The sequence below is a fragment of the Mastigoproctus giganteus genome, chromosome 10 (assembly GCF_048544385.1).
Source record: "Mastigoproctus giganteus isolate SK-2022 chromosome 10, ASM4854438v1, whole genome shotgun sequence".
Classification (NCBI taxonomy): domain Eukaryota; kingdom Metazoa; phylum Arthropoda; class Arachnida; order Uropygi; family Thelyphonidae; genus Mastigoproctus; species Mastigoproctus giganteus.
The window spans coordinates 216,136,177-216,161,897 of NC_143584.1; the positions used below are offsets into that span (position 1 = coordinate 216,136,177).

Consider the following 25,721-nt stretch of genomic DNA (forward strand, 5'->3'; position numbering starts at 1 on the left):
ACCTGAGAACAATGGTAACAGATAATATAGGCTACATGAACAGCCATTGGATATTCACCAATGAATAAATTGAATAATATCTGGAGAAGTAATAAATAATTAAAGATCAAACTGTACCCTGACATTAGTAATAATACCAGTTTGTTGCATATGGAGCAGAAACTTGGATATGAAATGGAAAGAGAAAAAGAAACTAATGGCCTCTGAGATGAAATGCAGTAGTTGGCAGAAGAGAAAACCAGAATGCCCAAGGACTAGGTGGGTTGCTACTATCAAGAAGTTTGGATTCTAGACATATAGTAAAATTGCAGTTGGCAGCAAAGGACAGAGATGGGGCTGTTGACTCGTGTGGGTCTCAGCTCATCAATGATGAAGTGAATGAGTGAGCATAATCGTGCCCTTTGCTACTCACTGTGTTTTTAAAATGGCAAATGCTATCAAAAAACAGTTTCAACTGATCAATGTTGATTTGAATAAAGCATCTGTTAAATATCATTCCCCCCACTTTTGAAATCATACAATACATGCTGTCATTTCTTATTTGTGTTTCCAGTTACTAGTAGACAGCTTTAAAAGATTGCAGCACAAAAAAATTTTAAATTAGAGGTAGAGCAGGAGATTGCAATTAGACTTGTCTGATCTTGGTTTAAAAGAGCTGAAATTCTCCAGAATTCAGATTAAAAAATTGAACTAAATTATAAATACAAGGGAGAGGGTTCAAAAAAAGATTTGTATTCATTCAGAAGTAGTTGTGATAGAAAGTTGAAACAACCACCATGTATTACACTTTTTCAACATATTCACCAGACAAAATGACACTTTTTTACCACCTCCCAATGCACTTCTGCAGGCCAGTTTTGTAGAAGTCCTCTGACTGTCCTTCCAACCATGACTCGGGGCAGAAATCACCTCATCATCTGTGGTAAAGTGCTTTCCACAAAGAAAGGACTTTGTGGCAGGAAAGAGGAAGAAATCCAAGGATGCAAGATGGGGGAATAAGCAGGATGTGCCAATATTTCAAACCCACATTTGTGGGCATACCTCACTGCAGCATGCGAGAAATGCGCAGGTGCATTATCGTGGAGGAGGTGCACACCTTTTGACAGTTTTTCCCATATTTTTTTCTTTTACAGCAGCATGTAGCTTTATGAGGAGGTTGGAATAACACTTCCTCGTCACAGTACAACCCTTTTGAACGTAATCTGTTAGTATGACACCATGCTGAATCTCAAAAAAACCCGATAGCATCACCTTGCCAGCACTTGGTTTCACTTTTGCCTTTTTGGGGGCTGGTGATTCTACATTCTTCCATTATTTTTACATTTGTTTAGTGTCGGGATCATAGTGATTGGATCCAAGTTTCGTCCATGGTAACTAGCTATGAAAAAAACTCCTTGCTTTTCCTGGTACAATGTGCCCTTTCCTTCTTCTGGTGAGGGGTCAGAAGTGTCTGGGAACTCATCTAGCAGACACTACTCATGTGCAGCTGTCGATGGATGATGTTCTCCACGGACCCTATGCAAATGCAGTGCTCAGCAGATAGCTAATTTGACACAAATACAGTGATCTTCCAGGAGTAATGCCTTAATTTTGCAAAACTTCTGTTACAGCAGTTTCTGGGCATTCTGGCATCTCTTTATCATGTACTGAGAATCTTTTGAATTGTTTATACTGATGTGCAACAACATTGTAACTTGGGTGGCAGTTTTCTCTATAAACAGTGACCATTTCTCCTTGGATTGTTTTGGGTGTTTCCCCCTTCACTCATCAGTATTCCACTTGTAAACCATAACTTGTGTGGTTGCTATAGAGCTTTCAAGGTATCAAACAAAAAAAAAATTCTTTCTGTTACAACTACTGGGTGAATACAAATCTTTTTTGAACCCCTCTTGTAAGGGGAGGTCAAAAAGATTTGCATTCACTCAGAAATAGTGATAGAAAGATTTTTTTAAAAATTCACAAATTAACAGTTGTGAATGTTTTAAAATTCTTATTCGATTTTTGGAAATAATTTCAGAAATAAAATAATGAAATTGGGTCAAAATAAGGAAAAAATATTTAAATATATTTAGTTACAAAGTTTTCATTTTCATAATTTTTTTAAAAAATTCCATGAAAAACTTCACTCTAAAGAGTGAATTTGTGGGAACCTCATTACCATGAAATTATACATGTTCAGCATCTATATTTACTGACCCAGTGTAGTTGATGATAACTGCAAGCCTATGTGTATGCCTCATTATTTTGGAATTGGTTTCTTTAAAAGTTCATCCTTAAACATTACTACTATTCAACAGTGTAATGGAATACAAGAATAACCAATTACCAAAGATTATAGCTTTTAAAACAATTTTTTTTTCACATTAATGAGTAGTTAAAATTCAGTGAGTTTTAATTTTTTTGATGCAACTGTTTGAAGCTATTTAAAATGCATCGTATTTCAGTTGCCACGCCTAAGCAAGAGTTACAGTTGAAGTAAATTGTATAATAATGGGGAGGGGTTATTTGCATTATTATAAAAGAGACTGATATCATTCTGTTGTATTTTATTAAGAATAAGCAGTTTGATTTGAAAAGCTTATCATGTAATTAGGTATTGAAGTTTCAGAAATACACTTACGATTATATTTTACCTCTAAAGGTTTTCAATTTGAATCCAGTTATAAAATTGGCTTCTGTTTTGCAACAATTAGAGCAAGTTCTAGTTTTACTGTCCTTTTTGTGAAATGAAAGCATTATTTGTAACTCATTACAAAAAAAGTTAAAAGTAATATTAATCTTCTATGAGTGGGGAAGGATGTCCTAATATGTGGTTTAATGCATGTATTCATCAACTTTTTATCAGTTTGATGACTGATTTAAAAGAAACAATTATGACAATTAAACATAAGAAAACTTGAAAATATCTGTGGAACAACACAGTAATCTGGGTTAGCAAGGGAGAGTTGATTCTTTTTTTTTTTTTTTTTTATGTAATTACAGTATAGTAGTTTGTCACTTTGACAAGCACAGTTCAGTGTGCCCCTCATGGAGTTGTTCAGTTCTTAGAAGAGTGTTGTTAGCTTTTCTTGAAATTATCTTCCCAGAATGCTTTATCCCTCCTCATGCTATCTCATTTTGCTTGCTTTAAGCACTTTGACTCATGGGGAAATACCAGTCTTTATTACTCACCAAAAGTTGGTATAAAAGCTGGCCTTAGCAGATGCTCAGAGGCATCTTTAAACATCTGCTGTGGCCAACCTCATCTTTCTCTTTTGGCAGGTCTCTGCTGTATAGAGAGAAAAATGAAGTTGGCCGGCAAGGTTTCTTTTTGTGTGTGTATGTAATAGTAGGGTAGCCATGCAATGAGGCACATTTGATTTAAAGAATAGCAGTATGATTAATTAGGCATATAATATGTAGCAAACAAGAGTTGAAATTTATATATGAATTTTAAAAGGGGAGGTCTTTTTTAAAAGTAAGTTTATCTGAGTTAATTTTGAATTGAAAAATATTTTATATTTTCATCAAATATTATTTTATGGAAAAATATTTTCTATATATAATCATATGGCATAATATTTGTAGATTTTGTCACTTATTGTATTAATATGGTTGTGTGTGTGTGTGTGAGTGCAGCTTATTTATTTGGTTGATAGTTGTTTGTTAATGTAAATATTTAGTTTTAGTATTCACATTCTAGTTCTATAAAAATATATCATTTTTGCATTTGGGGAGTGGGTTTAGGATTTAACAAAGTGTGGAAAATCTGGCCAATGTGAAAGCATACACCTCTTGTTATCTGTTTGGGAAGGTTAGGGTTAGGTTTCCGTTATTGACTTGTAGAGCCTAAGCGCCTTTTTGCTCGTAATTGAATTGGGTAGTCGCGGATTGGGACGCAAATATATTTTCTAATATTATTCCGTTTCCATCCAGCAAACTGACTAAAGAAACATACCGCAATGTGCAGTATTCGTAACGAGATTTACCGGCTGTCACGTACGAGGGGCCCGCCGCCGATCAGTGGCGTAATTACCGTACCGACGGAGTAGGGGGGCCAGAACCCCCGACAAGTTATATACAGTATATGTACATAGTTGTTAAAGGGCAGCATTTGCAGCTTCTTTATTGCAGCCGACAGCAAATTCCAAAATGTATGAACTTGCAGAAAAACTTTTAAACCTTTGTTAAGACTGTTCGTAATCGGAAGGTACCAGATTTTAGTTATAAATTTCTGTTTATTCTCTAGACGGATGAAGCCAGAAGAGTCGTAATGCTACAGTCGTAATGAGCCGGGCATTTTTTTTTTTTTTTTTTTTTGTGACAGCGTACGGTATCGAACCCACTGGGCTTTATCTTTTTATTTATTTATTTATTTTTTTTTTTTGCATCACCATTTTCAATACACACTAGAATGCGTTTTATTTCACCTAATAATGGATGACGCTTTGTCGTTGTAAACGAAGTGTGCTTTATAGGAATGGGCTCTTACATGTAGTTAATTGTGATCATTCTGCATGTTCACAATTATCTGAAAATTTCTTCTCCTCATTAAAATATTAAGAAATGTGCCGCTCCACTGTTTTCTGCCCCTCACATTTTAAAAGTAACGTTTTGACTTTTTGGTATTATCCGAACATATTGAGATCGATGTTTTAAAAACTTGCTATCTATCTATGATATTTACTTTAGAAAAAAATTCGCATATTTAAAGTACTATGCCAAAAAAAAAACGCTTACATTTTCAAGTTATGAAATTTTATTTTTCACTAAGCCATTTTTTAATATTTTTTTTATAACTTTTTAAAACATTTTTAAAATTTTTATATAACCCAGATATTACAGTATGGTTAAAACTCGTATTAATTATATTAAAATAAATTTTTTTTCATATTCTTTGGCATTTGTCTTAAGTAGTTTGGAGGCCTGATGATGGTGTTCTTAATCTGTATTAAGTTCAGCTTGAGGTGTAACATTTCAATAAATAATTTGTACAAAATTCTCACATGATATAATTGATTTTTTAATCTTAATTTTGTTAATTACTTTAAAAAAAAGTCACTTACTAATCCTTTGATTCTCTTCAGCATGTTCTGCAATTTTTCATGAGTTTCCAAAACACCATAAAATCATTTTGATAAAGAATTATGGGAAACTAGATCTGAAAGTAGAGAAGGTAAACATCTGTCTTTCTCTTTGCAAGAAATTTTTTGGACATTCAGGTTAACATCTCTCTTGGGGTAATTCAGAAAATTTTTTTTGGCTGGTGCAGCATAAGCCTCAGACTTCCTTGCACCATATAGCTAATAATAATATTAATAGCATGAGTAGATCCTCTCAGATGTCAAGAGCAAGTTGATTAAGTTTAAAATAGTATGGGATTGTTCATCAAAAATTTGTTCTACAGAGATAAACTGTTATTTGGCATTTTACAAAAAAGTTCTATAAAAGGTTCTGTTAGATGTGTCATGAAAATGACTGAAAAATGACATGCTGAAGATTGATTACTGCTTAAGCCAGTCATACTTCCCCCCCCCAATAATTTCATTATATACTCCCAAAACAACTTTTGTGCTCAAAGGGTGGGGATTTCATTATTATTTATGAATCTAGTATTATGAAAGAAGAGAATGAGCAGAAAGGTGAAGGTGTGTTTGTTTCAATTGCGGTCTCCAGGGTTTCCCCTATATGGCACTGTAGCATCTGAAAAGGCCAAGGCCGGCAAGTGTATGTAGTTGTGTAAGCATGTCTTGTTATGTTGAGTGCCGGCACCTGGCAACTTTGCAGCCAGGGGACACCTGGTCCCCTGCCCCCTGACTTCCAACCTTGGCCATGAGAAGGCATGCTAGGGTCCACTTTGTAGTTGAGACTCTTACTGGGGCTATCAGGCAAGCATGGGAGCCCCAAGGTGTTTAGGGAAAGGAAGTGGGGATAAGAATGAGAAGTATGGGGATTGGAAGGGATGGCAAGGTTAGATAGAAGATAAGGGGAAGAGATAGACCTCCCCTGAAATAGAAGAGAAAAGTTTACAATAGTTTAGAGAGAGAGAAAAATAAAATAATAATAATAATAAATAAAAAAAATAATAATTAATAATAAATAAAAAATAATAATTAATAATAATAATAAATAAAATAATAATAATAAATAAAAAATAATAAAAATTAATAATAAATAAATAAAAAATAACAATTAATAATAATAAATAATAATAATAAAAAAAATAAATAATAATAATAATAAAAAATAAATTAATTTTAAAAAAAATAAATAAAATTAAAAAAAAGTACCTATATACAATGTTTACTATTAGTTAAGTGAGTACGATCACCACTCCATTACATTAATTAACACCATTTCAAAAGTATTACTGTTAGTCCACAGCAACCAGACACACTTGTCCAGTCATTATACAGGACTCAACTAAATTGCATCTTAATAGCACTATGATTATCTGATCCTGCACTACCAGATTTCGGCATTAAACTCAGAAGGCAAATAGCAAGGTGCTATCTATGTACAAACATAGATAGCACTTTGTCAGTGTTTTACAATTTAATATCGTATTTACACAATGCATAGCCACTTTTCCTCTGTACACAAAACTGCTATCAATATCCTGATAGTCTTTACAAGTCACATCTTGACAGGAACCACACTCAGCTCAAGAACCACCAACACAACCAACAGACAACCTCTGTTAAATCTGCTAAATCCAATTTTATATTTATAACAAATCTACAAAACAAAACATCATTACCATCGTGGAACCAACATATTTACTTAAGAAAAGAAGACTAAGAACTTATTTATAGAAAACATATTTAATGGACAAAGTATAATTGTTGTTGTTGTTATTTGGTTTTTAGGAGCATTAGCAACTAAGGCCATATTGCTCCGGGATATGCGGTGGTCATTCCCTGACCTTTCCGCATCCTCCGTATTTGGTGGTGACGGGCTCGAACCACGGTCTAATCAAGAAGCGTGTGCTACGCACTGCTGCTCCTTCCCACCTGGCTACGGAGGCGCCACAAAGTATAATAGTTCTTTTCCTAGAACACAAACTCTGGATTACTTGGCATTACTCTTTACAGATTAATTCCAATTAGTCTCTGCCTATGTGCAAACAATTTATCTGCAAAATTAGAAAAGGCTAGGAAATTTTCTTTATCATTGACAAAACATGGTAGGTCATCTTTGTTGTACACTTCTGTAGGAAGCTGTAAATAATTTCTTAAGTCTGTATAGAGATAACAGTCAAATATTAAATGCTCCATGGTCCCAGGAGCACCACACTTATATAAATGGAAGGCAGCCAACCCCAGAGTGAACAGTTTGGAGTTCAAGCTGCCGTGCCCTGTTAGAAGAAAAGATACATTCAGACCTGGGCAAAACCAAACTGACTGTAGCTTGGTAAAATCTGTTATGTTAGGAAAGTAACTAAAAGTAACTCTACCAACTTCTGCATTGGACCAAGTTAATTTCCAGGTAATAACAAACTCTCTTCTAATTCTACAATTATCATCCTTAGTTGGTATGTTTAAATCAGTGATTCCCAACCTTTTTGACCTGCGGAGCCCTTTTTAGAATCAATTTCTATGGAGGAGCCCCTTAGGCTTACCCTATGTTTTCAAGCTAATGGTATTTAAGAGTCATGTTACGGGGGTGGATAGATAATGAGGGAGTGTAAAGTAAAGAGATATTTAAACAATTGTACAATGTCCATGCAATAAAATTATATTTTACAGTAAGCCTAAATTAAGACATAACATAAAATAATGTATAAATATTTAATGACACCTGTGGTTGTATTTTTTTGCACAATTTTCTTATTTCAGGTTCAGTTGATGATAATTGTAGGCTAATGTCTGGTTCTACATTTAAGGGACTTCTGTATTTTGTTTTGGTACGCATATAGGCAGAAAATCCCGCTTCACAGAGATATGTAGTTGAGAAAGGCAGCAATACTAATTTTGCTTTCTCAGACAAGATTTTGAATTCATCTTGCAAATGCAACTAAAACTCTGGTAGACTTTGATTCTGAAACATGATTTTTAGTTTGCTGTGAGATGTCAAATCTATGAGAATCTATGTGCGACTTGCCGGTGCTCCACTCTGCCTCATCGTCTGTCCGTCTCGTACTACAATAATTTTGAAGCTAAGGGCAGCAAAATGACTGAACGTCGTCTGCTAGAGAATGCGCAGAATTCAACTTGGAAAATTTTTATTCAGAATGTGATTTCTAGTTTTCTAATATATGTTTCTAATTCTTTTAATTTCATTCAATTTTTAGCTAATTTATTTTCCTGAAGCGGCTGTGGAGCCCCTGGGAAGTGAATGCGGAGCCCTAAGGGCTCCGCAGAGCACAGGTTGGGAACCACTGGTCTAAATTAATTGAATTGCTCACCCTTGCAGGCAGAACTTTTTGACAATAATATTGTAAGTAGTGGTACATAACTTCATATTGGATAGGAAGTTTTCCACTCAGTACTTGGAGTGCCGTTGTCGACGCTGTTCTGCAGTTTCTTGTGATTGCGAGAAGAAAGAAACATTGTGCTTGAGTCAAATACTTCAAGACTAAACAATTATTAACGGATAACCCCATGCACCTGCAGCATAACAAATTATTGGTATAAAAATACACTCGTAGTATAACTTTATAAAGTTGCGGGTTTAATTGTCCAGGCATTTTTTTAGTTATTTTAATGATTCTACCAGTTAAGACCTTTATTTTATTCAGCACATTTTTTGTGTGAGCTACAAAACTAAATCTATTTATATGTTCTTACAATTTTAATAGATTGATTATTAATTTTTACATTGGGGAGTCTATTCAGATTCAAATAAACTTTCAAAAGCATTTGTTTAGTTTTGTCAATAGAAATCTGTAGTTTGTGCATGCTACACCAACCATCAAGGTCTCCCATGATTTCGTTTTCACATTCTTCTAGTTCCCTACGAGACTCTCCAAAAACCAATATGAACAAGTCGTCAGCATATGCCGCCTTCAAAATTTTGTTGTGCTGCACCCTGAGCCACCCATCAAGAACCATATTCCAGCAGATCGGTCCTAGGACTAATCCCTGAGGGCAACCCCGAATAATATCAAAAGTAACCGAACAGACACCAGAATACACCACAAGACTACGACCATGGAAATAATCAGAAACTAGACGATAAAGGGGAGCATTGCTGTGGCCGCGTTATGTCAAGGATCTGGGTATATTCTTACCATGTGTATGCCATATCCAAAAATTTCATTACTTCATACATGCTGTATGAAGTAATGTCCTCCCCCCCACTTTTTCTTACTATCGAATACACCATGAATAGTCAAACTAATAGAGTAAGCTTATCTGCGAAAAGATCTAAACCTGGCGCCTCCGTAGCCAGGTGGGCAGGAGCAGCAGTACGTAGCACACGCTTCTTGATTAGACTGGGGTTCGAGCCCGTGACCACCAAATACGGAGGATGCGGAAAGGTCAGGGAATGACCACCGCATATCTGCGGAGGAATATGGCCTTAGTTGCTAATGCTCCTAAAAACCGAATTAACAAACAAACAACAGATCTAAACTTCCCAAACACTTCCTAGTTCATTTCACAAATATACGTGGTCTCAGTTCTAATCTCAACGATGTCCATTTCCACTTGCAGTCTTCCAAACCCCATGTACTTTTTCTCACAGAATCTCAGTTATCGGTTGATTCAACTACTGCTCATCTCAGTTGCCCAAATTATTTGCTTTATGATTCCTTTCGCCTCAAAGTTGGTACTTGTGCATATGTCCGTTCCGATATTCCCTGTCAGAGACTTGGTAATTTGGAATCTTCTCTGGCTTAAAATCTCTCTCTCTACCTCATTGTGTCAAATTCATCCTTTGTCTCTACTGTTCTCCCAACTCCACTAATCACTTGGAACTCTTTGACTTCCTCTCTTTGCAACTTGACTTTCTCCAGTCCAACTTTTCTAACAGTGAGGTAATTTTCCTTGGTGATTTTAATGTTCACAACTTCTAATCACCGACCCAGCTGGTCAAGATGCTGAGGCTTTTGCAATTACTAATGACCTTGCGCAGATTGTTCATTTACCTACAAGAATACCAGACAATCCTAACCATACAGCCAACACGCTTGATCTTTTTCTCATAAACAACCCTTCTAAGTACACGGTCAAAGTGAGAGGTCCTTTAGGCACTTCAGATCACAACTTGGTGGTTGTCTCTTCTCCAATGGAGCCTTTATCTCATGGCTCTTTCCAACCTCATATTGTTTGGCATTACAAGAATGCAAAATTGGATGACCTGCGAGATTTCTTTTATTCATTTCCTTGGTCGGACTACTGTTTCAAAACTTCTGATGTCAACGTTTGCTCAGATTGTGTCAGCGAAATTATTCTTGTAGGAATGGAATCCTTTATTCCACACTCCACTTTAAAATCTCATCCTTTATCTAAACCTTGGTTTTCTAATAAATGTGCTAAGGCTGTTCAAGAGAAGAACGTTGCATATCGTAATTGGCTTGTTTCCAATTCTTTAGTTTCATTTTCTGCCTACACCAAAGCTCACAACAGCTGTAAAGCAGTTATTAATCAGTCCAAACTAGATTTTGAACAGGCTAAAAGTAGTAAACTTGCTTCTTTCCCTAATGGTAGCCGAGCATTCTAGTCTCTTGCTGAAGCTATTGGCCGCAACTTTTGCCCAGGTCTGCTCCCCATTCTGTCAAAACCAGATGGTTGTGTTGTCACTTCTGTCAAAACCAGATGGTTGTGTTGTCACTTCTGTCAAAACCAGATGGTTCTGTTGTCACTTCAGCCAAGGATAAAGCTGACCTAGTAGCATCTCATATTTCTTACAACTCATGTATTAATGATCTTTGTAAAACACCTCCCACCATTCCCAACACACCCCATTCAATGTCTCCTGTGCTCTTCCACCAAAAGGATGTCAGAAGGATTTTGACGAATCTTGATGCTAAGAAAGCTCCAGGTCCTGATGGTATTTCTCCACTTGTTCTCAAAACCTGTGCTCCTGAGGTTACTCCTGTTCTTTGCCGCCTTTTTTCACTTTCTTATTCCAAAGGTGTTTTTCCTTCTGCTTCGAAATTTGCTCATATCCAGCCAGTTCCTAAAAAGGGTGACAAAACCCTCCCATCCAGTTATAAACCCGTTGCAATTACTTCTACTCTTTCTAAAGTAATGGAGAAATCAATTAACTACCAACTCTTAAACTACCTAGAAAACCTCCGTCTGATCAACGATTGCCAGTATGGATTCCGTCAGTGTCGATCCACTGGTGATATTCTGGCTTATGTTAGCCATTTATGGATAAATTCAATGGAAAAGTTGGGTGAAACGCAAGCAGTTGCTCTTGACATCTCAAAGGCTTTCGATCGTGTTTGGCACAAAGATCTAAACAAACTTCCATCTTATGGTTTGCCAACTGTTTTTTGTAATTGATTATCCAGTTTTCTCTCTGATCGCTCACTGAGGTTGATGGTAGATGGCTCTCTGTCTTCTAACTTCTCCACTAATGCTGGTGGCCTCCAAGGTTCAGTTCTTTCTCCCACTCTTTTCCTCTTGTATATTAATGACCTTCCATTGATTGGAAATCTTATTCTTAGTCTTGCTGATGATAGCACATTGCATTCCACTTTCCATTTTGAGAACTCTTGCCCTGCTCAATCAGCTTCAACTTCTCAAATATCTGCTGCCAATTCCTTAAATGCCGATATCCAGGTAATTTTCCAGTGGGGCAAAGACAACTTAGTTGATTTCAATCCTTCTAAAACTCAGTCTTGTCTTATACCCCAGGTGTTCACATCTGGTATGGGCTTGGCACACCCAGGGTCCTGAGCTGAATATCATCATTCTTCTTTTTCTTGGTGATCAGGGTAACCCGGGAATTTTTTTTTGGCTGGTGCAGCATAAGCCTCAGGCTTGCTTGCACCATATGTATGGCTAATAATAATGTTTATAAAGTTGTGGTGGGTTTAATTCCCCAGACATTTTTTAGTTATTTTAATGATTCTACCAGTTAAGACCTTTATTTTATTCAGCACATTTTTTGTGTGAGCTACAAAACTAAATCTATTTATATGTTCTTACAGTTTTAATAGATTGATTATTAATTTTTACATTGGGGAGTCTATTCAGATTGAAATAACCTTTCAAGATGTGGGAACAATATTCCATGGAATATTGTTCCCACATCTGGGGTGTGCCCCCAAAACCTCTCTCAGGCTTCTAGATTCCATTCAGAAGAGGGCAGTTAGGTTAATTAATGACTCCTCTCTAACAGAGTCTCTCCACTCTCTGTCTCATAGATGTACTGTTTCTGCTGCATGCCTTTTCTACAGATACTTCCATGGGCACTGTTCCCCAAATCCCCCCCTCCCCCAAAACCTCTCTCAGGCTTCTAGATTCCATTCAGAAGAAGGCAGTTATGATTTAATGACTCCTGTCTAACAGAGTCTCTCCACTCTCTGTCTCATAGATGTACTGTTTCTGCTGCATGCCTTTTCTACAGATACTTCCATCGGCACTGTTCTGAATTGGCTTCTATAATTCCCGCTCTGTCTTTCAAAACTGTCCGAATACGTGCTGCCACCAGCCAACATCCATTTACTGTCCAACTTCAAACTCACAGAACCAACTTTTCATCTTCCTCGTTTATTATTCATCTGCCATTTTCTGGAATAGCCTATCTTCATACATATTTCCTGAAAATTAGTCTACGGAAGTTGACAAATATCTTTGTCTAATGTTAACAAATATCTTCTTTCATCTTCACAACCTCCAACCCAAGCACGGTACTAAGTACTATAGGTTCTAATACCTCTCGTGTTTGGGGTTTTCATAAAAAAAAAAAAAAAAAAGAGAGAGAGAGAGAGATTATTCTAGTTAAGTCATTAGAGACCGCGATTGAGTTTTGACAGTTCAATACTTTAATTGGTTCACTAATGTTATGATCTATATTGCGATTAAATGTAATTAGTACAAGACTGTTCACCTCTTATGCGTGAATATACTCAGAACAGCCGTTGTCACGGTAGGAATGATCTGCTTTCTTCTTGCGTTCTTTATAGTTGGGACAAGTTGCAGGGGAAACCTTGTCAGGACAAGGCTCAGTCTGGTGCCCTTGATTGCCACAGCTTCCACAGGTATATTCAGGTTGATGGCAATTAAGTGCAGAATGCCCGTAACCAAGACATTTAAAGCATCGAGATGCTATAATAAATCCTTAACTCCATGTGATGCCCATCCAATATACCAGTATTTAATAGAATTTTCCTAATGTTGGCAGAGTTTCAATGACCCAGTGAAAGTTATTCTTAGTTTTAGACTTAAATTTAAATCTAACTTTGACACATTTTTTGGATTCATCATCTGTTATACTGTAATCAGCAAGGTTCTTATCATATAAATCCTCAAGAAGATCATTATCAGTGATCTCTTTATTAACATCATATATTATAAGAGTGGGGTTAAATTTCTTAGGAAGATCTACATTTAAATTGTGATCCTTAAACTTACTACACTTTTTTAGTTCTCAAGATCATTATTAGAGGCAGCCTCAATTACAATACCGCTATCTCTAACCTTATTGATTTTATCTTAATTCTCTTCAACTCTGATTAAAACTCCTTTGTCACCATTTGTTTTATCTCATCACTTGTTTTGAGTTCCCTTTTGTCATCAGCATGCACTAATACCGCATGTCTGGTTTGTATCCTGGAGGGGATTGTACTCATATTAACCTGTTTGCCTACACCAGAAGCAGGTACACCTGCATAGCTAGCTGCTGAAATTTGAACAGGCAATGTTTTACATTCAATTTCAGTTTTTAGCTTTCCATTCTCAATGGTTAGTTCAAGTAACATGTGTTCCATGGAATTCCATACCTTGCCAACCGCAGCAATCATGGAAGGGGTAACCTTAGTCCCATTCTTAAGAAAGTCAAATAAACTATTCTTCAGAGCAAAAACATAATCAAGAACAGCAGTCATCTAAATGGACTGTCTCATTCTGACCATTGTCAGTTTCGTTTGCCCTTTCTTGGACCAGTGCAAGTGGGGGAAAATGTTGCCCTAAAATATCAACAAAATTGGTAGAAGGGTCCTGGAAATCTACCAGTCCCGCCTCCGCCAGTTCCGGAGCAACAGTCAAATCCTTTGGCATGGAAGATGAACAATTTTCGTCAGACCTAGTTACAAAATTTCTTGTGATGTACAATAATTATATATAAGTTAGACAACCTATGTACACTGTAACAATTATACTACGGTCAACTTTTAAAAGCTTAGTTTAAAACAAGTTATTTCGATTCCCGGGCATTGTCAGTGTCCATGAAATCAGATAATCTAAAAGAGATAAATCAGCAGTTATTATACAATTTTCAATACTGCTCTACTGCTCCGTGGGATCGCCAGTAAATAACTTGTAAAAGATATTTACTAAAATACATTTATATAGCCATATTTTTCTTTGCAAGTTCAAAATTGTGGTTAATATTATGCTGAACTGACAAGTGTTAGAAAATATGTCGGGTTTCAACAACCAGAAAGGAGGAGGGGGGAATTTACTGCAGCAGAAGCAAATTCCTAACCTGTTGTACTAGTCTTCTCTTCTTTCCCTCTTAGAAATTTAAACCTTTTAAGGTTTTTCTGTGGTACTGTTTAACATGCCAAGATGAAAGTGTGTCACTCCCCCAAGCATTCATTCGTCAAGGTCAAAGTTCAGAGTGGTGAAAGAAAGCAGTTGCAGAGCAGCATGGCAACCGGACACTGGTCAGCAGCGGTAGCAATGCAGAATTTAAGATTAAAAATAACTTACTTTAGGAGCAAGATTTGGTATAAGGAAGCAGTCAGGCTTCAAGAACAGCAATCCAGCATCAGGCACAGCATAACTAATTAACGTAGAGTTAAAAAGAAAACACTTAGAATAACAAATATACACGAGCGCGAAAAGAACATGACTTCACATATACTCCATACCACACGACAACTGACATTTGCATTGAATGAGCAGAAAGGGGGGAGGAGTTGAATAAGATAAAAAAATAAGTGTTGTGGAAGGAATATTTACTTCAGAATCATTTAGATTAAATAATTACACTATCCAAAAAATTTTTTTGTCATACCTCTGCAATGAAAATATGTGATTCTGGAGGAAATAAACGTGCTGATTCTGAAAATCACCATAAAATGTCTATTACATCTACATCAAAAGATGTACCAACGTTTAATGTTAAAATAAAGGGATATATATAGATATATATAAAATTCAAGTTTGTAATACAAGTGTAAAAAAATATTATACATTCTCTATAACTCATTTAAACTTCAGAATAAAATATCATAAATCATTACAGCCAACCAGGCTAGCTAGGTGGGTAAAGTGCTTGCCTGGCAGCCCAAAGGTCGCGGGTTCGAATCCCGCCTCAGGCTTGGATCACAGTAAAATGCAAAAACTTTGGGAGGTGCATTATGGCCACAGAAACCGATGTGCTAATAACTAACAAAAAAAAAAAAAAAAAAAATCATTACGAAATAGTTATATTTCAATAATATATAATCAGCAATTGTCCTTGTCCTTAAAAATGTGTACTATTAAGGGATTTTCTCTTGTATTCCTGCTTACTCTCCCTCACAAGGAACCAGCAGTAATCCCCCATCATTACAGGATCCCAGTGACCTCGATATCACTTTTCCATTGTGGAAATATCTTGATGAAACTACTCCCCTTGTTCATCACTCACATCTCCCAGATTTTCAGGGGGAAATTCCAGATGGGAATGAAGAAAATGAATTTTCAACGACATTCGACAGCCCATGTTTTTGTAGCACTCCAGTAAATTAGACATCAACATTTCATAGTTTTCTTCTTTCCTATTACCCAAAAAACCATGTACTACTGCTTAAACGATTGCCAAGCCACCAATTTCTCCTTTAACTGGGTTTCAAACACGTCTTTCAGGAGTTTCCTAATTTGGGGTCCTATGAAAATTCCTTAAGTTGGGAATATGTTAAATTAGGAAACACTTCTAAAGTATGCAAATCCATTACCTTCTTTATCTAGTCCCTTCACAAAATTTTTCATCAATCCAAGTTTGATGTTCAGGTGTGGAAGAACGTTGTTTGATTGCACTAAAGGAATATATTTTACATTACATTGTCCTGATATGAACTCGTCCCAGTGTTGCACAACATAATGTTCTTCTGTCGCACGGCTGTCCCACAAACACAAAAAACAACAATATTTTGTGAAACCTCCCTTGCAAACCAGTAACCTTAAGATCACTGCATATGTTCCAACCATAATCCTGGTATTTTATAGCATCTAGAACCTTAGACATGCTTTCATGATTTTCTTTGAGTCCAACCGAATGAAAGACAGGAACTGAAGGAAATTCGTTGCTATAATGATGAAAAACTGCTTTTAAGCTTAATTTTGAGGCATCTATGAATAAACATTATTCATCTGACTATGCATGACACCTAGTTCTTTCAGAAGTCCAATAATGTCTTTGTAAAAACACATACTGTCCTCCATAGCAAAATATTTCGAAAAGTTTTCATGTCTTTTTCGAAACACTGAAATCTTTGTTCCTGCTGTAACATAGAACTTAACAGTTCAGCTAGTTCTTTTGGCAAATTTAAGTCTTGAACCAAATAATTCAACTCATCTTGTTTGAATAAATGTACCTCACTACCTGAACTTACTGGCTTGATAGTCGACATCTTGTGAAGTGGTAGGAGGGCTGCACCCTACTAATCTCGAGGGGCTGTTTATGTTTGAAGAATAGATTTACAACCCTGAGAACATGTTACGATCAGTTAATACTTGGAAACCTTGGCACAGCTTACAAAAATCCTCACCAAAAACGCTAAGTGTGCTCTCTTCAAATTGTAAATTGTTGCATCGGAATTTAAACCTAAGAACCATAGGTAGAAGTCGGATTATGTTTATCACAAGAAAACTGAGGCCAGAATTGATTGCTATAATTAAGAGAATTAGCTTATATATCTTAAAATAAATCAGTATGTCATACATTACTGGCTAGATATGCAAAATTGGCATATGTATATAATTTCGGTGTAAATACACCATAGTTTACCTATAAATTTAACTACCTGAGTAGTGTAAAGGCATTGTTTGATTTTATCTCATATGGTGGCTATTTTCACGAGATACCAGGTATTGCATTACTTCGAATAAATAACGCTTATCTAATAGAGAAGACCACTGTTATTAATTCTCAGTGGACACCACCACAACCCAAACCAAGCACAATTTTGGAGCTTGTTGGCTCGCTCATCGGTGGGTGGAGAGGTACTCTGGTAATGCAAACATGCCATCACTATTGTGAAGTTAATTCCACAACATGAGAGATGCCAAATGGTGTAGGTAATAATAATATTTAGAAGACTAAATGCACAAGGCATAACATGTTATGGGTTGAAATTAACTATATAATATTGTTGTAAATACGCCATAGTTTACCCATAAGTTTAACTACATAAGTAGTGTTAAGGCATCGTTCGCTTTTATCTCATATTGTGGCTACCTTCACAACGAGATACCAGGTATTGCACTACTTCGAATAAATAATGCTTCTCTAGTAGAGGAGACTACTGTTATTTATTCTCAGAGAGCACCACCACCACCCAGACGCGTTTTGGAGCTTGTTGGCTCACTCATCAGTGGGCAGGCAGATACCCTGATAATGCAGACACGCCATCATGGTTACGAAGTTAATTCCACAATATGAGAGATGCCAAATGGTGTACAGAATAATACAGTATTTGAAGATTAAATGCACGAGGCATAATATGTTATGGATTGAAATTAACTATATAATATCAGTGTAAATACACCATAGTTTACCCATAAATTTAACTACCTGAGTAGGGTAAAGGCATTGTTTGATTTTATCTCATATTGTGGCTACCATGACTTTGCAACTGTGATGGCATGTCTGCATTATCAGGGTACCTGCCCGTCCACTGATGAGTGAGCCAACAAGCTCCGAAATGCATTGGGGTGGTGGTGCCCACTGAGAATAAATAACAATAGTCTCCACTACTAGAGAAGCGTTATTTATTCGAAGTAGTGCAATACCTGGTATCTCATTTTGAAGGTAGCCACAAGATGAGATAAAATTAAATGATGCCTTTACAGTTCCAGATGGTCTTAGTCAACTGCAGCCATTGGACATTTTCCTTTAAAGCATTCGTGCATGAGTGGATAAATTTTTTTTTTTTTTTTGTTTGCTTTGCTTTCAGTGGATAGTTGATTGTTGGAGCAAAGCTATGTCTGGTGTTGTGGAAGTGGATAGCTTGAATAAATTCAAGGAAGGACTAGACAAACTATTAGAAGGGTTGAATAGGTGATATGGAGAGGGGTTTTTTTTTTTTTTTAAGGTGTAATACTAATAAATATGGAATCAGCAATGTTCTTGATAGTACCAAAGATTATATTCTCTCTTTCTTTGAAGAATGCAAAAGTTCAGACCATAATACTAGCAATGACAAATCTGACAGTTATTGGCATTCTGCATGATGAATAAAAGCTTCACTGTACACCGATATTTTTTTAGACACCCTAAAATGTGGGTACATCTTTTGGTCTAGTGCATCCAGGACATACTGTAACCATTACAATTAGCCATGCTGTTGTGGTTGGTACTTATAGCATCATAGCAATATTTCAGTTTAATTCAGTTTCAGTACCATCATGCAGGGTACTAGTTTAAATTAATTTTTAGTTAATTTGGGTGCATTTTGTCCTTATTAGCATTAGTAGAGGCATATGATGCAAGAAAGCAAGGTTATTCAGCATCAGCCAAAAAAAAAAAAAAAAAACACACACCACTCCCATTTCACCCCTCCGTTCGTTCGAAATACCTGTCCAGTTGAGCTTTAAATTTGTTTAGGCTATCAACTTCTTGATATTAATAAAAATCATTCAGAGATATTATGTCTACAACATTGTTATTATTTATTTACTACTCCCTCCACCCTTTTTTTTTCTCATTCTCTTCTCTCATTTACTAGTTTTTTTTTTTTTTTTTTTCCTGTTTGATTTCATACTTTGCTTGACTTTGCAGTTCATATTTTACAGGATAGAAAAAGAGTACCAAAATTTATATATATAAATTTAAATTTTGGCACTATTTTTTATCAATTCAGATCCTATAATAGCTAGTACAATCAATTTCTGGGTGACACAACATTTCTGCTATGATATGTGTAATGTATTTAGAAAGGATAGGGAAAATAGAAGGGGGTGATGGGGTTGTGCTTCTTATCAAAAGCAACCTGAATGCAATAAAAGCTTCCGCAGATTCCAAAATTATTCTTGCTAGTATAGAATCTGTATGGTCAGAGTAATCTACAGACCAGAAGACTGAAGATTAGATTAGAGCCTCTATATGCAGATGTAATGGATAAGCAAGAGGGAATGTATCACCTGTGAACCAAATTATATCATACTGCTGATAGCACAATAATCATTAGCAGTTGTGGTCATGAAGTTCTCAGTTGGGTGATGAGGAGAGACATTGCAGTTTCAAAAGGCAAAGGAATGAGTTTTAATTTCAGTGAAGGAAACTATTAAAGGTTAAGGAGCTAAATGGTTTTTATCCTTAGGGAGCTACATGGCTTACAGGGAAATAGCAACTACATTAGAATTATAGAATACCTTTAAAGGGTGATAGTCACAGAAGCCATGAATAGAATACCATTAAGAAAATATAGCACAAAGAGCATGCTGTGATAGATAAATAATGAACTAGCCAGTGTAACGAAGTAGAAAAAGATGGCATGGGAAAGTTATAGCGATGAGAACAAAGTTTGATCACTCAATGAATCAAAAGAAAGCAGTAAAGAGGGAAAGTTTTTCACATATATGAAAACAAAGAAGAAAAGAATGAATCAGATTGGATCCTTGCTTAATCCTGGCCTAGTCTTAGATAACCCCAGCTGATGTTAGCGGATGATTGGACATGTATGTTGTATTAACATTTACAGATGAAAAAAAAAATCCTTTGTAGTGAGGAGAAACTATGCAGATGAAGCTGAGAAGCATGAAATTAGCAATATTTAAATTATAGAAGACTGTATATTAAAAAATCTTTTGAGCTTAAAGGTAAGTTAGGCCTCTGGAGTGGTATCACGTACCCAGTAATTTTGAGAGAGGCTGCAACAGATTGCATTGAACCTATTGAACCATTAAGATTAATTATGAGGGCATTATTGGATTTGTGAGAGATTCCTTTGGATTAGAGAAGTGCCAGTATATTGCTAATACATAAAGGCAGTTCTATGGGGAAGTGGCTTACTACTGATTGGTCAGTGACTATATTGGTAGGGAAAATCATGGAGGCAGTGAACAAAAGTGTAATACAGTTATCTAGTTAGAAATAGAATTTTAAAAGAACCACAGCGTGTTTTAAATGGAAAATCACGTTTAACCAACCCAGTTAGCAATTTTGACAGAGTCAGTCATGAGCTGGATGTAGAAAATACTTTTGATATTGTTTATTTGGGTTTTAGCAAAGCATTTTAACTCAGTCCCACATGAGAGGTTATTGTATAAACTGGAGCATGTTGGGATCACAGGGGGAGATCCTTAAATGGATTGCAGAATGGCTGCAGGGTAGAAGGTAGAGGGTTGTGATTAGTGGTTACTCTTCAAATTGGGCTGATGCAGGGGCATATGACCTTTTTTTTTTTTAACTAGAGACCAAAATGGATCAAAATGGTGAAGGTTTCAGACCACAACATTTTTTTTTAACATTTAATAATTAAATATAAAAATTCAACAATTATGTAGCACTAATAACATTCTTATTATGATTATAATAATATTAATAAATACTGAAGATGAGATACATAAGAAAGCAGTAGAGAAAAATCAAATACAGTCGATTCCGGTTATTTGGGACACGTCGGGACTAGTGCATTTTGACCTGATTAAGCGGCTGCCCCAATTATCCGAAGTTTCACGTAAATAGTTAAAAAATACAATGTATCCCCCCCTTTACAATTGGTTCACTGTACAATCAAATCACGTTACGACGGAGTCACCATTGTAAAGTACCGTTCGCTATACAATGTGTAATAAGCGCCGGTCATTGTGATCACGTTTGTGAATTGAATTTTAATTCTATTAAACAGCGATTCTAATTAGCGAAAATAGGAGGAATATTATCCACAGGCTATAAAAGTAAAGATATATTAAGCACAAATTTACCCTTTATTACCTTACCAATTAAAAAATTAAATGATATGTGAAATTCGGAAGAATATACGTGATAATCGGAATAATTAATACGTACATACTAACTAAACTAGTTGACATTTCTGTTCACTGACATTTGCGGGTGGGAGTTAAAATTTAAAACAGTGAAAAGATAAGCAATCAGTAACAAAGAACACGGCACACACAAATTGCAAGTAACAAGTGAGAACGGAGTAACAAGTTACAAAGCTTTAAAAAGGAATGAAGAGAAGATTAATTTTTTTGTATGATTGAAGATTCCATGGAAGTGTAAACATATTTCACCATAATAATCCACAGAATTCCAGCTGTCGGTATTATCGCAAATTCAATAAGATCGAGTTTACTATCCGTTTATGATAGATTCCACTAACAGAAAAGCCCAATAAACAGGTGACTGCTAATTGTTTTTATTGTTTTATGTTGTGACCTCCAGAGGTCGGAGACAATCGTAGGGTAATCTTCAGTGCTGCATTCTCCTGTCCCGGTTAAACAGCATTTTGTCCCAATTAAGCGAAGTAAACCCTGGCTATTTTCTCGATTGGGTTCTGTTTTTTAAGATTTGCCTGAAATAAACGGCTGCCCTGATTAACCGATGGCCCAAATAACCGGAATCTACTGTATTACTAAGAATGGATATTTTCAAAAGTAAATGTGTAACTATATTTATGACATGCTAGTTTTTAACTTTCCAAAGTTTTTAACTTTGGAAAGTTGCTGGAGAGGCCTTCATCCTGCAGTGGATTGAAAATGGCTGATGATGATGATGAGTTTTTAACTGAGAGATGTATGAACTTTGGATTGCCTGCGTAGCCACGGGCTGCACACCACGGACATGAAGGTTCTCCATTCAATGCAGACAGCTAGCAAGAATGGACCATGGTGACCCATCAGTGATTTATCGAACATTTGATTTAATAGATAGGAAGATCATAATCTCACTGTACAAGGTAATTGTAAAACTGCATTTGAAATACTGTGTCCAAGTATCAAGACCACATCTAAAACAGACATTGGGTTTCTTGAAAGGGTCCAAAGACTGCCAATATGCCTGAAGTACATCCATATGAGGAAAGATTTTGAATATGTAAGCTACAGAGCTTGCTAACTAAGCAGCTTAGGGGGAACTTAATTGAGACCTACACCGATGGGCCAAAACATTATGACTACCTACCTAATATGATGTTGGTCCTCCATGTGCAGCCAAAACAGCTCATACCCATCGAGGCATGGATGCTACAAGATTTCTAAATGTGTCTTGTAGTATCTAGTACCAACACATAACCAGCAGATCCTTTAACTCCTGTAAGGTCCGTGGTTGAGATACTGCAGATTGGAGTTGCTGTTCCAACACAAACCACAGATGCTCAATGGGATTGATGTCTGGGGAATTTGGAGGCCAGGACAATACCTGGAAATCTTCATCATGTTCCGTGAACTAGTCTCGAACAATCTGGGTGGTGTGGCATGGTGCATTATCCTTCTGAAAGACTGCACCGCCAGAGGAGAAGACCGTTGCCATGAAAGGGTGTACCTGGTCAGCAATGATATTTAGGTAGGTGGTAAACACCAGAGTGTCCAGCACATGGATGACTGGACCTAGGGTATCCCAACAGGACATCGCCCAAAGCATGACACCACCGCCACTGGCTTGTTTTCGTCCCACGGTGCATCCAGGTGCCATTACTTCCCCAGATAAATGATGCACATATACCCGGCCGTCCACATAGTTCAACAGGAAACATGATTAATCGGACCGGACGACCTTCTTCCAATCACTCACGATCCAGTTTTGATGCTCGCGTGCCCATTGTAGGTACTGTTGCCGGTGAACCGTGGTTAGCATGGGCACTTGGAGCGGCTATGCAGCCCTATTTTCAGCAGGGTTCAATGTACTGTGTGTTGTGTGACACCTTACTCCCATCACCAGCATTCCAATTACCGGCTAGTTGTACCACAGTCTCCCTTCTCTTGCACCAACCATCCGGGAGAGGGTTTACTCACCTCAAGCATAGATGAGCCGTGGTAGTCCAACACCTCACCAGCGGTTCATGTGTTCCCCCCTCTCAGACCACTTTCGGTAGGTACTAACCATGGCTGACCATGAACATCCCACCAGCTGTGCCGTTTCAGATATGCTCTGATCCAGTTGTCTGGCCATTACAATTTGGCGTTTGTCAAACTCGCTTAAGTCTTTTGCATCCTTTTCCATCTGAAGAATAAGAGTAACACTAATTAACAGAGCTCAGTATCATGTGTTTTTTATACTGTGTCCTGACCCGCACATGCGCCGTTGTTCACCTGCAGTTGCTGGTGAACAGCATAATGACTCGCTGGTCATAATGTTTTGGCTAATCGGTGTATATGGCATTAAAGGAGAAAGTAATAATCAAGAAAATTTTTGCCATTATAAATGACCCCAAAACTTAGGGAGTCATAAATTCAGTTTATGGGAGTAGAGGTTGAGTCAATTGTAGGAAGCTTTGTTTCCATGTGGTTGAGGTTGATAGCTTAGAGAAATTCAAAGATCAGCTGGATAAGTGTCTATGTGAGGAAGAAATCACCAAGTAGTTTATTTTTGAGTTTATTTTTGGCTGGTCCAGCAAAAACCTGGAGGCTTCCTTTCACCAATGGCTAATACTAATATACTGAATGACATCAGCTTTTCTACTTTGCAAACATTAAAGGTTGCAACACAAAATGCAAAGCATTATATGTTGCAATGCATGTTAATATTAAATTATTAGTAATGGTTATTAATGCACATTTATTTATTTATTTAAAAGACAGGGAGAAGAGCTTTTATAAACCAGTACAATGGTATAAACTATATTATAAAATAAATTGTAATCTGTGATAAAGATTTTATTTGAATTATTAAAATATCTATTATATCAGGCATTATAATCCATATACAGAATAAATTAGAATTAACTTACAATTTCCATAGACTATACATTTTAAAGGCAGTAGGTCCATGTACATCGGTGAACAAGTATACTGCCAGGACTTGGGTTACCTAATCACCATGTTATTATTTAGCATGAACTTAACATTTCTACAATAATATTCTGAGCAGTTTGTAACAGGGCAGTATATGAGTCTTTTTTTCCCTTTGCAATGCAGTTGGTATCTGTGTTTTCTACTTAACGTGGTGTCATCCAAGTATACTTGAATATTTGTAAGTGAATGGGAGGGGTGGCTGAATATGCTTAACACTGCATGAGAAGGAATCCTATACACACATGCGATTGGCACTGTGTTATTTTTAATAGTAGCTTTGTGGATGCAATTCAACAAGTCATCTTGGTTGTTAACCTCTGTGGCATTTTGTGTAACAATCAGATTTGCATGTCCCACTTTGTGATGTTTGCAAAATATTAGAAGGTAAATGATGTCACTAATCTGTTTAACACTAACTCAAAACTTGTTGCTCCTCTTTCAAACTGAGTTTAGACTTATTGTATTTTATGAACCATTCCCTTAATAAATATCAATATCAATTTCAAGGGCACCCTGTGTGCGCGTGCGCACGCATATATAGTTTCAAACAGAAAGGAGCTATTATTCAAGTGGTAACAGCATTTTACTTTTAGTATTGATAACATTGAATCGAATCCATGCACTGTCTTCCCCCATTCTCTTGTGAATTTCATGACCTAATTTGCATATAATTGATTATGCAACTGCCATAATTGATTACGATTTGAAATTATGTCCATTAATATAACAGATATCTTGCATTGGACTATCTTTACCAATATTAGTGACCGATTTTTCAAAATGTAGCATTGCTGTTGAAAATGTCAACCAGGACTTGTATTAGGGTATGTGAGATGAACTTCTTAGAATATGATAGATAATCATATTGAACACCTATAATTATCATCTTTCTCCTCCTTGATGCATCTTCACATGGGTGAGGTTCATAATCTGAGTTTAAACACTCAGATTTTTCTAAGGAACTCTGATAGGTTTCAGTGTGGTTGTTTTCCATTGTGTTCCATGCCTCTGTTACAGTGTGTGATTATAGACCAGTTTGCATGTTTTGTGAGCTAGAAAAATCCTGGAATAAATTACAGATTAAAACTACTTTATTTTTCTGAGATTGGTCAGCTCAGCCCCAATTTTGAAGATGCTTTTAAAAATTCCTCCAATCTGTAACAGAGCTTGAACCCAGACTTCTCCAAATGACAAGTGGTAAAACTGTTGTATTGTCACGACACACAATTATCCCACATTTGGCATAAAAAGACATACCTAAGTATGTCTATGCTATGTGTTCTTTATTTCACAGTTGTCTGCTGCCACTCGAAATGTATATTACATAGAAATTGGAAGTTATATTTGACTGGCATTGAGAAGAGAGGAAGCTATGACATTGCTCAGTGCATTTACAAAGTTATAACTTACAATCTTCAGCTGTACCTGATTTTACTTGAATTAAGTAAAGCTTCCTTG

At 36.4% G+C, this 25,721-nt stretch overlaps 1 protein-coding gene across 2 annotated transcripts in view; it reads left to right on the forward strand.

Moving 5' to 3' along the window:
* msk (importin-7 msk) overlaps positions 1-25,721 on the forward strand; it is a 205,955-nt gene that overhangs the window by 23,182 nt on the left and 157,052 nt on the right. The gene's annotated exons all lie outside the window — the stretch shown is intronic.